This window comes from Amblyraja radiata, chromosome 1, assembly GCF_010909765.2.
Source record: "Amblyraja radiata isolate CabotCenter1 chromosome 1, sAmbRad1.1.pri, whole genome shotgun sequence".
Classification (NCBI taxonomy): Eukaryota; Metazoa; Chordata; class Chondrichthyes; order Rajiformes; family Rajidae; genus Amblyraja; species Amblyraja radiata.
The window spans coordinates 51,911,615-51,928,512 of NC_045956.1; the positions used below are offsets into that span (position 1 = coordinate 51,911,615).

At 44.8% G+C, this 16,898-nt stretch overlaps 1 pseudogene; it reads left to right on the forward strand.

Annotated features, from left to right (window-relative positions):
* The first annotated feature begins 12,800 nt into the window (after positions 1–12,800).
* LOC116983304 lies at positions 12,801–12,913 on the forward strand (annotated as a pseudogene).
* The last annotated feature ends 3,985 nt before the right edge of the window (positions 12,914–16,898 follow it).

Here is a 16,898-nt window from a genome sequence, read left to right on the forward strand (position 1 = left end):
CTGCTTCTAAAGCTATCGTTTCCTGATTAGTTTACAACAGAAATGATACAGATATCTCCGTTTTCTGTACTTCAGGTTCAAGAGATGGATCTTGCGGTCAGTACAATTTTCATGGCACAACATTGAGCTATTGAGTTAATTCCCACAGAGGTTAGCTGCTAAGATCAATCCTTCCTGTTCACCATAAATCATATTCACTACAAGGAACATTATCAGTTGTGGAACAAGTCCAATAAATTATATCTCCTGCAGTGAAGAGGATTATTTTTGTAATGTAATCCTGGAGTCGGAACAATAACATCTGCTAGTTTTGTAGGAGGATTGGATGTGGTCCGTAGAAGTGGACAGAGTCATCTCCAGTCAGACTTGGGTGGGGGTTGGCTGTTGTGCATGGCTAAGCTCTTCATGGCCTGTACAGGCAAGATTGATTAACACCTACTAATAAACGTTGGCACATAGTTTGTCAGAGGGCAGTTACATGCTTGGGCAACAGTGTCTCAGCACCCATCCTGCAACTGAAGCTTCTTAATTGCTTTGTGGAGGAACCTCTCTGACAGACATAATGGGACTTTTTAACACCAGTCAGCTATTTACAAAAACATGAAGGAGTTGATAGCACATCCTCTTAACGCTATTTTCTTCTCATGTTTCTTTCAAGATAACAGTTTTGATGAAATAACATGGTGTTTGCTGGGAGGGTTAAATAGACTAGACTTAACCATGATAAATTATAGAATAAGCGTCAAACTTTCGCTGATTGAAAGCATTTCCAATGGTTCATTGGTTCCTTTGTTATCACGTGCACCAAGGTACAGTGAAATTATTATTTTGCATAGTAAGATTAATATCGTACATAAAGACGTACAATCTTCGGTTAAACACACAAAACATAGAAAGAGACCACTGAGTTTATATGCATGAGTGGCCATATTTTGGCCGCATAGCACAGTCCCTGGGACTGGGAGAAATTCAGAGTCCAGCAGAGGAGGACAAAAGGCTTAATTAGGAAAGGGAAAATAGATTATGAAAGAAAACTGGCAGGGAACATGAAAACTGACTGCAAAAGCTTTTATAGATATGTGAAGAGAAAAAGATTAGTTAAAACAAATGTAGGTCCCTTGCAGTCAGAAACAGGCGAATTGATCATGGGGAACAAGGACATGGCAGACCAATTGAATAATTACTTTGGTTGTCTTCACTAAGGAAGACATAAATAATCTGCCGGAAATAGCAAGGGTTAAATGAGATGGAGGAACTGAGTGAAATCCAGGTTAGCCGGGAAGTGGTGTTAGGTAAATTGAATGGATTAAAGGCCGATAAATCCCCAGGGCCGGATAAGTTGCATCCCAGAGTACTTAAGGAAGTAGCTGCAGAAATAGTGGATGCATTAGTGATAATTTTTCAAACTCTTTAGATTCTGGAGTAGTTCCTGAGGACTGGAGGGTAGCAAACGTAACCCCACTTTTTAAAAAGGGAGGGAGAGAGAAAACAGGGAATTACAGACCAGTTAGTCTAACATCGGTGGTGGGGAAAATACTGGAGTCAGTTATTAAAGATGGGATAGCAGCACATTTGGAAAGTGGTGAGTTCATTGGACAAAGTCAGCATGGATTTATGAAAGGTAAATCATGTCTGACGAATCTTATAGAATTTTTCGAGGATGTAACTAGTAGAGTGGATAAGGGAGAACCAGTGGATGTGTTATATCTGGACTTTCAGAAGGCTTTCGACAAGGTCCCACATAAGAAATTAGCATACAAACTTAAAGCACATGGTATTGGGGGTTCAGTATTGATGTGGATAGAGAACTGGCTGGCAGACAGGAAGCAAAGAGTAGGAGTAAACGGGTCCTTTTCAGAATGGCAGGCAGTGACTAGTGGGGTACCGCAAGGCTCAGTGCTGGGACCCCAGCTATTTACAATATATATTAATGATCTGGATGAGGGAATTGAATGCAACATCTCCAAGTTTGCGGATGACACGAAGCTGGGGGGCAGTGTTAGCTGTGAGGAGGATGCTAGGAGGCTGCAAGGTGACTTGGATAGGTTGGGTGAGTGGGCAAAGGCATGGCAGATGCAGTATAATGTGGATAAATGTGAGGTTATCCACTTTGGTGGCAAAAACAGGAAGTAGACTATTATCTGAATGGTGGCCGATTAGGAAAAGGGGAGATGCAACGAGACCTGGGTGTCATGGTACACCAGTCATTGAAAGTAGGAATGCAGGTGCAGCAGGCAGTGAAGAAAGCAAATGGTATGTTAGCATTCATAGCAAAAGGATTTGAGTATAAGAGCAGGGAGGTTCTACTGCAGTTGTACAGGGTCTTGGTGAGACCACACCTGGAGTATTGCGTACAGTTTTGGTCTCCTAATCTGAGGAAAGACATTCTTGCCATAGAGGGAGTACAGAGAAGGTTCACCAGACTGATTCCTGGGATGGCAGGACTTTCATATGAGGAAAGACTGGATAGACTCGGCTTGTACACGTTGGAATTCAGAAGACTGAGGGGGGATCTTATAGAAACTTACAAAATTCTTAAGGGGTTGGACAGGCTAGATGCAGGAAGATTATTCCCGATGTTGGGGAAGTCCAGAACTAGGGGTCACAGTTTAAGGATAAGAGGGAAGACTTTTAGGACCGAGATGAGGAAATCATTTTCCACACAGAGAGTGGTGAATCTGTGGAATTCTCTGCCACAGAAGGTAGTTGAGGCCAGTTCATTGGCTATATTTAAGAGGGAGTTAGATGTGGCCCTTGTGGCTAAAGGGATCAGGGGGTATGGAGAGAAGGCAGGGATGGGATACTGAGTTGGATGATCAGCCATGATCATATCAAATGGCGGTGCAGGCTCGAAGGGCCGAATGGCCTACTCCTGCACATATTTTCTATGTTTCTATGTCCTGACTGCAGCTAGCTGTAAAGCCTGTTGGAGCCATCACCTCCATCTGGTCTTCTCGTGAACCGTCGTCCCTATCTTTGCTCGGCCATCTTCAACGTTTGTGCCCTGGGGGCACGTCCCGCAGCTGACCTTGCGAACACGGGAGGTAAAACCCCCCGGTCCTTCTTACCGGCCCTTTGTCCAGTGTCTGCTGCCGTCGCCAACTCCCTCGACTTCGTCTTGGTTCTTTGGAGGCAAGCAGGTGCCGGGCTCGGCAGTGTTCCTCATCTGGTTCCGCGGTGGGCAAGCCAGTCCTGCTGTCGGGGTAGCCGCAGCTCGCCGGGACTTTCTGCCGTGCACGTCCATGGTTCCGAGGAACCATGTTTAGTTTAGTTTTGAGATACAGCGTGGAAACAGGCCCTTCAGCCCACTGAGTCCGCGCTAACCTGTGATCCCTGCCTGCTTGCATTATGCTACACACACTACGGGCAATTTACAATTTAACTGAGCCAATTAAGCTACAGACATGCACATTTTTGGAGTGTGGGAGGAAACCGGAGCTCCCGGCGAAAACCCATGCAGGTCATGGGGAGAACGTGCAAGCTCCATAAAGACAAAACTACCGCTGCCCCACCATGACGCCCACCAATTAACCTACAAACTAATACCAATTTGCTACAGTGGGGAAACCTGAGAATCCGGGGAAACCCACACATTTACAGGGAGAACATGCAAACTGCACACAGACAGTGTCCGAGGTCAGGATCGAGCCTGGGTCTACCAGCTGTGTAGCCCAGGTATGCCATTAAGGGCACGGTTGCAGCCTGTAAGAAAGATTACAGATGGGAATGATCAAACTTAAACTTAGGGTTAAGTTTAAAGTCCAATGTCCTCAATGGGTAGAGTTGTATTTTGTTTCTCAAAGATATCCCACATTTATTTAATCTTCTGAGTGACCTGAAGAGCCAGCAGTAAAAGTTCCACAGATATTCTACTTTTACCATTGATTCCCCCAGAGCTAATTAAATAAGCGGACTGACTCCAGGACTCCATCCTCATTAAAAATTAAATCACTCATCCTTGGCCGGCAGCATTGCTCAGAAGATGCATGTGTGGATGTAATAGGGACTAAGTCATAGAATCATATAGTATAGAGTCAAGGGATATGGGGAGAAGGCAGACATGGGTTATTGATAGGGGACGATCAGCCATGATTACAATGAATGGCGGTGCTGGCTCGAAGGACCGAATGGCCTCCTCCTGCACCTATTTTCTATGTTTCTATGAAATAGGCCCTTTGGTCCAACTCATCCAAGTGGAACAGGTAGGCCAACTAGCTTGGGGAAGGGGTGGAGAGGGGAGAGGAAGGAAAGCAGCAGTTACTTGAAATTAGAGAAATCAACGTTCATACCTCTATCCTTCAGTCTGAAGAAGAGTTCCGACCCGAAATGTTACCTATTCCTTTTCTCCAGAGATGCTGCCTGATGCACTCCAGCACTAAACTAAACTGGTGACATTAACATAGAATCATAGGGAGTCATAGGGTTATACAGCATTGAAACAGGCCCAACTTGCCCATGCCGACCAACATGCCCCATCTGAAATAGTCCCACCTTCCTGCCATGGGCCCATATCCTTCCAAACTATCCATGTACCTGTCCAAATGTTTCTGAAACGTTGCGACTAACGTTTAAAAATTCAACCAAAAACTCCAACTAAAATTTTCCTTTGAATACCATTTTGCATAAATGTTACAGGTCTTTGAAGTGGCTCTACAAACCTCTTCCAACGATGTTAATGTTATCCGATGGATGGTGTATGCATAAGTGTTTCATCTACATTATGTAGTGCTATTAGAAATGTTTAATTAACAGAATATGCAGGCAAATTGGGAGCATATGATGAGCTCCACCGTTTTCTCTACCCACTAATTTGGTGCCTAAATAAGTAAGACCATGAAGTACCAAGTCCCAGTTAAAATCAAGCAGTCAAGGCTTTGAATTTGGAGGCTTGTGTTGTGTCTGTGGGACATTATCGCAAACGTTAAAGAATACGCACCTTGAACAAATGGCCCTTAATAATGAGACCATCAAAAAACTCTAGCTCCCAGCCTGGATATCACACATTGAAACATTGAAACATAGACAATAGGTGCAGGAGTAGGCCAATCGGCCCTTCGAACCTTAACCTTCAATAAGATCATGGCTGATCATCCTAAATCATTAGCCCGTTCCCGCTTTCTCCCCATATCTCTTGATCCGTTGGCCAAAACAGCATCATGCTACTTTTAAGAATTATTTGTGGGTGGGAAATATTTGACCAATCCGGAGATTTGACCAGATGCACAAGCAACTCTCATGTTAGTGATCATTTGCTGATCTCTTTGCTGACACAGCTACATCTCTTCACCAGATAAAAGCTATCCAGGGTCTGACCTCCCCAGAATAACATGGGTGAAGCTCAACAGACTTGGTACTGGAGTTGGGCGTTTCAATGCCAGCATGTGGGGATGAGGACTCCGCCAGAGCCCAGCCTGTGAATGTGGAGCAGAACAACAGACATCCAACCATGTCATCTCTGGGTGCCCGCTCTACCACCCACCAAATGGAGCTCCGTCAGGGCCTGGCAGACATTGATGCAGAGACAACAACCTGGCTGCCCAACACCCGGCTTGAGATCTAACTATTCCTTTGGTTTATGTTTCATTCGCAAGAAGACGATTTGCTGATCCTTGGTTCTAGGTCTTGAATCTATTCCATTATTACATCAACCCGAAACGTCACCCATTCTCTTTCTCCATATATTCTGCCTGACCTGTTGTTACTCCAGTATTTTGTGTCTATTATCCATTAATACACAACTTGCTTTTCACTCACTGCTTAACATAGTTTTTGTGCAGTTTAGAGATACAACATGGAAATAGGCCCTTCAGCAAACTGAGTCCACGCTCACCATCGATCACTCATTCACACTAGTTCACTGCCTTGACTGCTTCATTTTAACGGGCTTGCTAATCCACACTCTAGATAATTATTGATGGGGGGCGCTGTCCTGTATGGCTGCCAGTCCTTCAGCTGTCCGTTTTTTTCACTTCATTTTTATTATTTTTAGTACGTTAAAGTGTGTAGTTGGGGGTCTAATCTTTTTATGTGTGGGGGTGGGGGAAGGGGGAAACTGCTCTTTCAAGTCCATACCTGGTCGGAGAGGCTGCTTTCCTCCGAGCAGCACCTTCGACCCGTCCTCGCGGCCTACCAGCGGGGCCTGGAGCAGCGTTTCCTGAGGGGACCTGACCAGAACCTCGGCTTCGGCGGCGGCACAGCGCTGGAGCGCTATCGCGGAGTGGGCGATGCCTTGCCGGGGTCGCCGCGCTGGAACTCCGGTATGCTGGGACCGCCGATTGAATATCGCGGAGCAGCGGGTCTGTGGAGCAGCCAGCTGTGGGCGGCAGCGCTAACTTTAACATCGCGGAGCCTGGGATCTCTCGCCGAGATCACCAGTGGTGGAGCTCCATCCAGGGCGGCCTGTTAGCTTGGAAGCCGCGGTCTCCGGTAAGGAGGCGGCCGTTCCTGGCACTCCAAGCCGCTGAGAGGGTTCTCCCGACGCCGGAGCACCATCACCCAGCGAGAACGGCCGGGAACATCGGGCCTCCGTAGCGGCAACTGTGGAGGCCTCAATAGGCCCGACTATGGGTGGACATGGGGACGGGGACTGGACTGTGTGCCTTCCCCCACAGTGGGAACCATTGAGGGGGATGTTTTTATGTTTTAATGTTAAACGTCTTCTTTAATGCTATGTTGTATTTTTATTAGTGTGTTGCAAGGACATCTGAATTTCTCCTGAATAAGGGGATTAATTAAGTATTTATTATTATTATAGTTCTACGTTATCCTACTTTCTTATCCATCCCCAAAATACTCGGGGGCAATTTACAGAGACTAATCAACCTACGACCCTGCACGTCTCAGGGATGAGGGATGAACCTGGAGGACACCGAAGCAGTGACGGGGAGAAGGTGCAAACTCCAAACAGGCAGCACCCAAGGTCAGGATCAAACGGGGTCTCAAGTGCTGTGAGGCAGCAGTTCTACCAGCTGTGCCACTGTGCCGCTTTAAAAAATATTACATTCATTTTCTACCTCCTTCACCAAAATCTGGCCTCTAACATTTCCCGATCTGAACTTGTTGTATTCCAGAAATAATTCTCCAACCTTTCATTGCCCTGAACGGATGAGTGAATACCAGATTAAGTTTGCCCTCACGTCCCATTGCTTTTATAACATGCCTCAAAACCACCCCACCTCTCCCTTGAATGACATTTTTCATTATTTTAAGTAATAAGCAGCAAAGGGATTGTCAATAATTGATAGTCTATCTCCCTCTGTCGCTTTCCATCTCATGAATAATGTTGACAATTTCTCCGTTTTTTTGACTTGTTGGAACAGATATGATCTTGTTCCTTAATTCATTTCCATTGGTGTCATGGGTTGCTGCACAATTCTGTTCTCTTCTCTGAAATCATGTCAACTTTCCAATTCACTCCGGGGCAGCGTTAATTAGCAAGATTCACCTTTCCCTCTGTTTTCCGGCCCTGTTTGAAATTGTGCTGTTTAAATGAATCAGTTAAATATCTTCAAGCAATAAGAATCACTATATGAATCCCGGTATCTTTTTTATTTTGTAGCGATGATGTGGTGTGTGGAGAAAATAATTTTATAAAGACGTTCATACTGTGCGATGATATTGAAGGATACCATTCTGCCCATCAGGTAGCTGCTAGCTCTCCTGGCAATCCTGATCAACCCCCTTGCCTCACATTTTCCTGTAATCTATCGCCTCTCACACTAACAGCCCCATGATTCACCCACCAGGGGAACCCACATGGTCTTAGGTGGAACGTGTGCCTCAGCGCAGACAGCACTGGATGTCAGGATTGAACCCTGGTTGTTGAAACAATGGTAAATGTGCTACCCTTTATAATCATTAATAATTGGGCTGTCTCGTGATAAACCAAAAATCCCCTTTGCTCACTATTAATAATCTGCACTTCCCAAAAGGCTGAATGAGGATTATGTCTTCTACATCCATACTACTGCTACCAGGTTTCGAGGTACATAATTGCAAAGAATATCCTTCTCAACATTTTTGAGCAAGACAGCAAACAGACTGAAGAAGGGTCTCGACCCAAAACATCACCTATTCCTTTTCTCCAGAGATGCTGCCTGACCGGCTGAGTTACTCCAACATTTTGTGTCTATCTTCTGTGCAAACTGGTGTAAGTTCCTTCCTAAACATTTTGCAGGCCTCAGGCACCCTGAATAGAAAATTTCAGCCAGCACTTTGGTCTGAAGAAGGGTCCCAACCTGAAACATCGCTTGTCCATTTCCTTCCACAGTTGCTGCCTGATTTATTGGGTTCCTCCAGCACTTTGTGTTTCACTCGAGATTCCAGCATCTGCAGATTCTTCAAGCCTCAGTTCCCTCAGCACTCCTGGAGATATATCATCTGAATTGGAAGACTTGCCACTTTTAATAAACATCTGACTTGCTAGTATATCACCTTGAACTAAAAGTAAATATTTATGGAATAAGCAAATAGACCGAGGTACAGTGAAAAGTTTTTAGTGGTTTGTAGAGCTTCTTATAGCCACTGGGATGCTGCGGTTACAATACTCAGGAGACTGAAACCGTCCTGAAGAAAACAAACTTATTTTTACAGTGATAGAAACATAGAAACATAGAAATTAGGTGCAGGAGTAGGCCATTCGGCCCTTCGAGCCTGCACCGCCATTCAATATGATCATGGCTGATCATCCAACTCAGTATCCCGTACCTGCCTTCTCTCCATACCCTCTGATCCCCTTAGCCACAAGGGCCACATCTAACTCCCTCTTAAATATAGCCAATGACCTGGCCTCGACTACCCTCTGTGGCAGGGAGTTCCAGAGATTCACCACTCTCTGTGTGAAAAAAGTTCTTCTCATCTCGGTTTTAAAGGATTTCCCCCTTATCCTTAAGCTGTGACCCCTTGTCCTGGACTTCCCCAACATCGGGAGCAATCTTCCTGCATCTAGCCTGTCCAACCCCTTAAGAATTTTGTAAGTTTCTATAAGATCCCCTCTCAATCTCCTAAATTCTAGAGAGTATAAACCAAGTCTATCCAGTCTTTCTTCATAAGACAGTCCTGACATCCCAGGAATCAGTCTGATGAACCTTCTCTGCACTCCCTCTATGGCAATAATGTCCTTCCTCAGATTTGGAGACCAAAACTGTACGCAATACTCCAGGTGTGGTCTCACCAAGACCCTGTACAACTGCAGTAGAACGTCCCTGCTCCTATACTCAAATCCTTTTGCTATGAAAGCTAACATACCATTCGCTTTCTTCACTGCCTGCTGCACCTGCATGCCCACTTTCAATGACTGGTGTACCATGACACCCAGGTCTCGCTGCATCTCCCCTTTTCCTAGTCGGCCACCATTTAGATAATAGTCTGCTTTCCTGTTTTTGCCACCAAAATGGATAACCTCACATTTATCCATGATAGTGTCACTTCCATAATCCCATAATCAGCTCTTTTTAAAAACTTAGAATGTTAGAAGACCACTTTCAAAGCTTCGTGCCATTAATTTTTTTATTATGTCTCCAACCCTGATTTATTCCATAGATTGATGTTGTTATATATTGCATAGTGACTTTGCTACTTAAGATGCTTTACATAATCAATACGGAAAGCAATGCACTCATTTAGCCCCTTTCAATCCATAGGGCAAGTTACATCACCATCATAATCATAATCACAATCGTAATTCATTAGCCAAATATGTTTTGCAACACACAAGGAATTTGATTTGCCATACAGTCATACCAAAGAAGCAACAAGACACACAACTACATAAAATTTGATATAAACATCCACCACAGTGGCTCAATGTGATGGAAGGCAATAAAGTCTTATCTTCTTTCCTCCTTCTTCCCGCATGGTCGGGGGAGTCGAACCACCCGCAGTCGGGGCGATCGAAGCTCCAGCAGCTGGTGATCGAAGCTCCCGCGTCGGGGCGATCGAAGCTCCTGCGTCGGGGCGATTGAAGCTCCCACGATCGGGGCAGTCGAAGCTCCTGCGACTTGGAGCTCCCGAAGTCTGCAGGCTCCGCTGTTGGAGCTCCCAAAGTCAATCCCTGACAAAGGGAACGCAAGCTCTACGATGGCAAGTCCGCAGGCTCCCGCGGTTGGCGATCCCAAAGTCGGACCCCGCTAGCACCATGATGTTAGGCCGCGGAGCGGACGAAGATGCGACACGGAAAAAAGTCGCATCTCCGTCGAGAAAATAGATTTTTTAAAGTTTCCCCCGCCACCACCCCCCCCCCCCCACACCCACTACCCCCCTACATAATACAAAACTAAAACATAAATATTACAACAAACTAAAAACAACAAAGGAGGAAAAAGACGAGACAGACCGTTGGCGAGGCAGCCATCAATCAATATTAACTTATTTCCTACTACACACAAATTGATATTAAAATAATTTTGTGTTCGTCTAATCAGTCTTAAATGAATTTGAAATGAGGAAGAACTGATTAGAATTAAACAAGGGGCTGCACAATGGCGCAGATGGTAGAGCTAATGCCTCACAGTGCCAGAGGCTCGGGTTTGATTCTGGATGTGTGGAGTTTGCAAGTTCTCCTCGTGACGACATGGGCTTCCTCCAGATGCTCCAGTTTCCTTCCACATCCCAAAGATGTGTAGGTTTATAGGTTATTTGTTCACGATTTTACTTCGGAGTCACGTGAGTGACTACATGAAGAGCCCGCCACTTCGCACGTGTGTCATTATCGCTACACGCATTGTGAACAAGTCATTACGAGGGGAGGACGTTCCTCCCAAACGGCAGGGTTGAACCTGCAACAAGTAAGGTAGGAGAACTTAGTTTCTTGACTTACCTTTTTTACAGGCAGGCTGATGAAAACTGGCTGGGGAGAGTCTGCAGAACTGCAGGCAGCCAGCAACGGCCGGGGGCACCACTATCTCCCTTAAACGGGAGCCGGAGCCGACCTCAGCTCCAGCAGGACGCTGACAGCGGTGGAGCATTCTGGAGCCGTCATTCCGACGGCTCGGACAACAGCCCCACGGACCTATACTACATGGGTCCGTGGGGCTGGAAGGTGCTGGGGTTTTCCACAGCACTAAAAATAGCGGCAAGCGGTCAGTGCCCGAGAGCACTGAGTACGCGTTGGAGCCGCTGGGCCTGGGTCGCGAGCGGCCAGTTCCCCGAGAGGACTGGACCGCGTTGGAGCACCCCAGGCCCAAGTAGAGAAGGAGCGGCACAGTGCGGGAAGCACTGCACCGCGTTTAAAAAAAAAAACTGCCAGACCTGCGGCTGCGAGCGGCCAGCTCCCCGAGAGGACTGCACCGCGTTGGAGCACCGCAGGCCCAAGGAGAAGGAGCGGCACAGTGCGGGAAGCACTGCACCGCGTTAAAACTGCCATACCTGCGGTTTGCGAGCGGCCAGCTCCCCCGAGGGACTGAACCGCGTTGGAGCACCGCAGGCTAACGGCAGTACGGGCGGCTCAGTGCTGTGAGCACTGCACCGCGCTTTGGAGCACCGCAGGCCAACGGGGATACCGGCGGCACAGTGGCCGTGTACACTGCACCGCATTGGCACTGCGGGGCCTGCACCTGCGAGAACATACCGTTTTGCAGCTATGCAGGTCCAAGAAGAAATCCTCCAGTGGGTAAGTCCATAGCAGCACCTTATACAGGGCTGTATTTCACTTCTACTATTACAGGGAAGTGGTTGAGGAAAAGACAGACTCAGGGAGAAGGAAGCAGCACCTTTTCTATAGGGCTATAATCATGCTTCTCTCTCCCCAGTAGACTCTTCTGTCAGAAGAGTGCTGGGGTCAAGTCTAGGGCAAACACTGGACAGGTAAACAGATGTAAGAGCTGTAACAATGAGGTGATGCCTTTTCTAAGTCACAAAGTACATAGAGTGCATAATTGGTCCTTTCCTGATAGAAATACAGGAATACTTATGTTGTGACTGAAGGATTTAGCAGTCCAAAAATTTACAAACAAATTCCATTCCCATCTGGGACGTCACACGGGACTGTCTGTCTATGTTTCAGGGGGAACAACAGTACAGCTGTGAGTAAAGCTAACTGGGAAAGATCTACAAACCAGGTTAGAAGCCAGCATAGACCATATGTTTTCTATCTACTGCAGGGGCACACATTAGCTGACACCATAGCTGTCACTTGCCACCGGAGATTGTAAATCCCTGAATGTACTAAACTAATCAATTTATGCATCTGGTTACATCCAACCGGGATTGACGCGGGCCTGTGTAAACCCGAAACCTCCTAGCAAAATCTTTTTATTTGGGGGTGACCTATCTAGGTCAAGGAGTTGGACAATGAAGCCAAACTGGAGCTCATCTAAACGTCCAAACATCATCCTCAAAGGTATCGCCCCTATGCTGGAAGATGTGTACACCCACAACACACGGCCTCGGGGATCCAGAAGAAAACAGTAAAACCAGAAGGAAGCAAGGAGGTTGGTGCGAGAAGGCATCGAATAAATAACTTTTTGACACTCATATCTTAAACAGTATCCGGGGATACACAATAGAATTTTACAACACATAATCTTCTAGTCGAGCTGATATATCGAGAGAGGAATTTGGAGGAGAACACCAAATGGATATTGGGCTATAGTATTTGCTGATGTTTCTACACGATATGGAACACCAGATGCCGATCTACTCGTATCCAGACATAATCACCAATTACCAAATATGTCATATGGGATACAGACACTGGACATCAGCAACAGATGGGGTTTTAGCTGCATTGCAAGGGAAGAATTATTATCTACGCATTCCCTTCCTAACAAAATAGGACATGGCGCTTGACGCATCAATCATAGATCAGATCTCGGCTTTTTGGCTAAGGTCAAGTATAATATCTGTCCTTATCAGTTTAAATGTCTGATATGTCCCTTATCTAGGGACCATATATCATAAAATTAAATAAATAAATAAATAAATAAAAAGGATTGGAGGGGGAAAAAAAAGAAAGAAAAAAAAGTGAAAAATAAATAAAACGATAGATTCGTTTTAAGAACAGAAACCTTTTCTATTGTTAAGTATATTCGTTTTAAGAACGAAAATGGCAAGCATTGATTCAAAGGATGCTTACAATTTCAGTACCCATAACAGGTGACCACGGACGTTATTTTTATCTAATTGGATGGCTCAGCTCTGGCAGTATAGAGCACTACCTAATGTGTTTACATTAGCACCTAGGTTATTTACAAAATATGACAACCAGCCACACAATGGTAATGGCTTCTTTGGATGACATACTAATTGTGTGGAAACTTAGGACGGGCTGAACAAACGGTAACAGCCACTTAACAATTATTTGGAAACTAGGATTCATTATCCATCCAATTAAATCAAAATTAAAGCCTTCAAACTAAAGGGATTATTTGGGGTTCACCATTAACTCAGTTCCTCATGTCAGTAACTTTGCCAACAGAGGTTACAACCTTAATAGAGGCATACAGCAAAATCATTGACATGAGGACAAACCATCCATCAGACTGGTAGCAAGAATATTGGCAACATATGGTTTCCAGCCACATAATTCAGACCCTTACATTATAAAGATTTACAGAGGGCCAAAATATGAGCTCTTAAAATTAATGGTGATCATTTCAATAGAATGATGAAGCCATACAGAAGCCATATTGGAACTAAATGGTGGAAAGATAACATTGGGCATTGCTCCAATCCTATCATTGTCAGCAACCAGTCTATGGTCCTACATATGGATACTATGCACTAGGATGGTGTGTTACCAATTCCATCTCCAGCTGTGGAGGAAGATGGAATACACAGCAAGCATCATTATTACTAACACTGGGCATAACTACCTGGAAATGTTGGGTGTTTTTTTCATGGCCTAAAGTCATGTTGCTCTGGAATATATTAAACAGGTTATTAGATTATAAATTAACAACACTACTGTGGTAGCACATATCAACCACATGGGTGAAAGGGAATCTACATCATGTAACAATCTGGCAAACACAATTTGGCAACCTCATCAGGGGGGGGGGGGTACTAAGGGAAATACTACGAGACTCTGCGTCTGGTGTTTTTAATAGTATCCGACTGACCTACCCAACCATGGTTCTAGGTGGTATTAGGGAATGAGATTAGAACCATGCAGCACCATCCAAAACAGACGGCCAGAGCAATGGACATGATCACAGCGGGCCACAGACAATCAACCTAAAGACAATGTCTAAAATACATAAACTAATGGGAGATGTGTTGCAACCATAATACATCATCCAGCCTGTTTGGAAGCTTTGTTAACCTACAGGGGCTTAGTATTAGTGACATCAACTGTGCCAGAAGTGGCCCATCCACTTACCTATGGCAAGAGAACGGAACAACAGCTTATGAGGGACACTTTTTATGAGAATTCCCCAAAGACCAGGTATTCCCAAATATGGGACATCAGCATCGTCTTAACGTTGTTAAAGAACTGGGCTCCAGCCACAGCGCTGTCATTACAGGTTTTGACATTTTACAAAACTGTCATGCTGATGGCTTAGGTCACGGCACTAAGGACTCAGTCCCTACCAAATTAAGGCTGGATACCTTGACCAGTTCACCTGGCAACTTACACTTCTATATTCAGGAATTAGGGAACTAAACAGACAGGGGTCAGCAGGCCTTAAAATAACATTTTTTAGAGCCTACCCTACAGATGATTGACTGTGTTGTGAGACATCTACAAATATACATGGAACAAACCCAGACCATAAGTGGCACAGAAGAGGAACTTCTCATCAACGACAGACAGCCTCATTAAAGAATAACAGGCCAGGCCAGCTAAATGGCTAACATAGTATTGACAAAAGTTGGTGTAAACACTAACTGGGTTAAAATCTCACTCCACCAGGCTGCAGCAACGTCGGCAGCATTTAAATTGGAGGTTCCTATGGGTAAAATCCTCAGGACTGCAGGATGGCCATCGGAAAGAACATTCTAAAGATTATAACTAACCAGTAATGGAAATTGGAATTTTTCAGAAACATTGTTAAGTTTCTGTACCATAATTTACCCCAAAAAACAGGGGCTATCAATTATTATTAACTTTATGGTTATTTATATATATCATATTGATGTTTAATATGTTATCACTATTCTCCCCAAAACCAAGGCAGACGTGATGATGGACTCGTTCCACGGCTTGAATCACAGAGCTTTGAAATCTTCATGTAGTCACTCACATGACTCCGAAGTAAAATAGTAAGATTAAACGAGAACTTACCAGTTCGAAGTTTGATCTGTATTTTATGAGGAGTAACGTTGAGGGAATACATGCCCTCCGCTCCCACCCTTGATCATAAACACAACTGGTATCTTTTCTCTAATCTTACTATGCTTAAGTCATTACAGGTATCTGTGATTCACTCCGCTGCTTTGAAGAATGACACACATGCGTAGTGGCGGGTTCTTCATGTATTCCCTCAACGTTACTCCTCATAAAATACAGATCAAACTTCGAACTGGTAAGTTCTCGTTTAATCTGACTATTAATTGCCCCTAGTTCGTAGGGAGTGGATGCGAAGGTAGGATAACATAGAACCCATGTGAACGGGTGATCGATGGTCAGTGTGGGCTTGATGGGCTAACGTGCCTGTTTCCATGTTGTATCTGTCAATCATTCAAATTGAGCTATAGAACATACAAACCGTACAATTTTAATTGGAGATAGACACAAAAAGCTGAAGTAACTCTGCGGGACGGGCAATATCTCTGGAGAGAAGGAATGGGTGATGTTTCGGGTCGAGATCCTTCTTCAGACTTTTAATTTTACTTTGCAAGTTGTGGAATTCAATGAACGGGAGTTTTTTTTAAACAGAAACCGCGATGTCAACTGCCAAATATATACAGAGCATGCTTTTTTATTACTTCCACATTTCTATTGAATGTCGCATAAACTGCTTGTATGGTTACTCCTGCGATGAGCAATAGCCCTGACTGCTAATTGCGCTGTTGAAATGCGAAGTAATCCAATTCTACCTATGCTTTAGGAGCTCAACTCGTGAACAGCTTCTCTTCCTCACTTCAATGCATAGCCTTGCTAATTACTGCATGGCATTACTATCCCACTTATCTCCGGCTTGCTTGTGAACATAGACACTGACGTCGCACAGGTAAAAGCAGGTTTGGAATCAGAATTCCCTTGGGGCATGGTTTAGTACTGCAACCATTCCAATATTGTATGCAGAATCATGCCTCTATTTTAGTTCAAAATCATGCTCCCTCTTAAGAAGCCTGCATTCATGACTGGCTGATTGAGATAAATAACCATCTCTGGCCTCCACTGAATATTCAAGTGATACGCGTTTTCCATTTCAGTAATTGCCAATGTCAGGAGAGAAGCATGCATGGGATGAATAACTCACCGACATCATTATATTATTAGCATGAAAACAGAGGCAGCAATGTATTTCCTATCAAACATATTAAGTGATGATTAAAAGTTTGCGGCAAAACGTGATGGAGAGACATCTTGAAGAATGCATGGCCCCAAGCGGTTTGAGATGGAGCAATTACCTGTTTGTACCCTGCAAAGAACAAGCCTAGAGTAATGAAAAATCAGAATAAAGATGGTTGTAAAGCATTTTGACTTGACTATTCATTAATGGTTCAATGGTTCAATTATTCCTTTATTATCACTGGTACCAAGGTACAGTGACATTTTGTATTTTGCACACAGATCAGTAAGATTTTTGGCAGGCATATGTAAAATCCCCGGTTAAGCACATAATGCACAGAGACAGCCCACTGAGTCTATACGCAACAGTCCCCAGGTTTTGGCGCCATTTTACAGGCCCAACTGCAGCTGGCCAGAAAGGCCTGTTGCGGCCGTCGCCTGAATCCGGTCGTCCCGTGAACCGTCGTCCTCCTTGCCCGGCCATCTTCAACCTTCGTGCCCC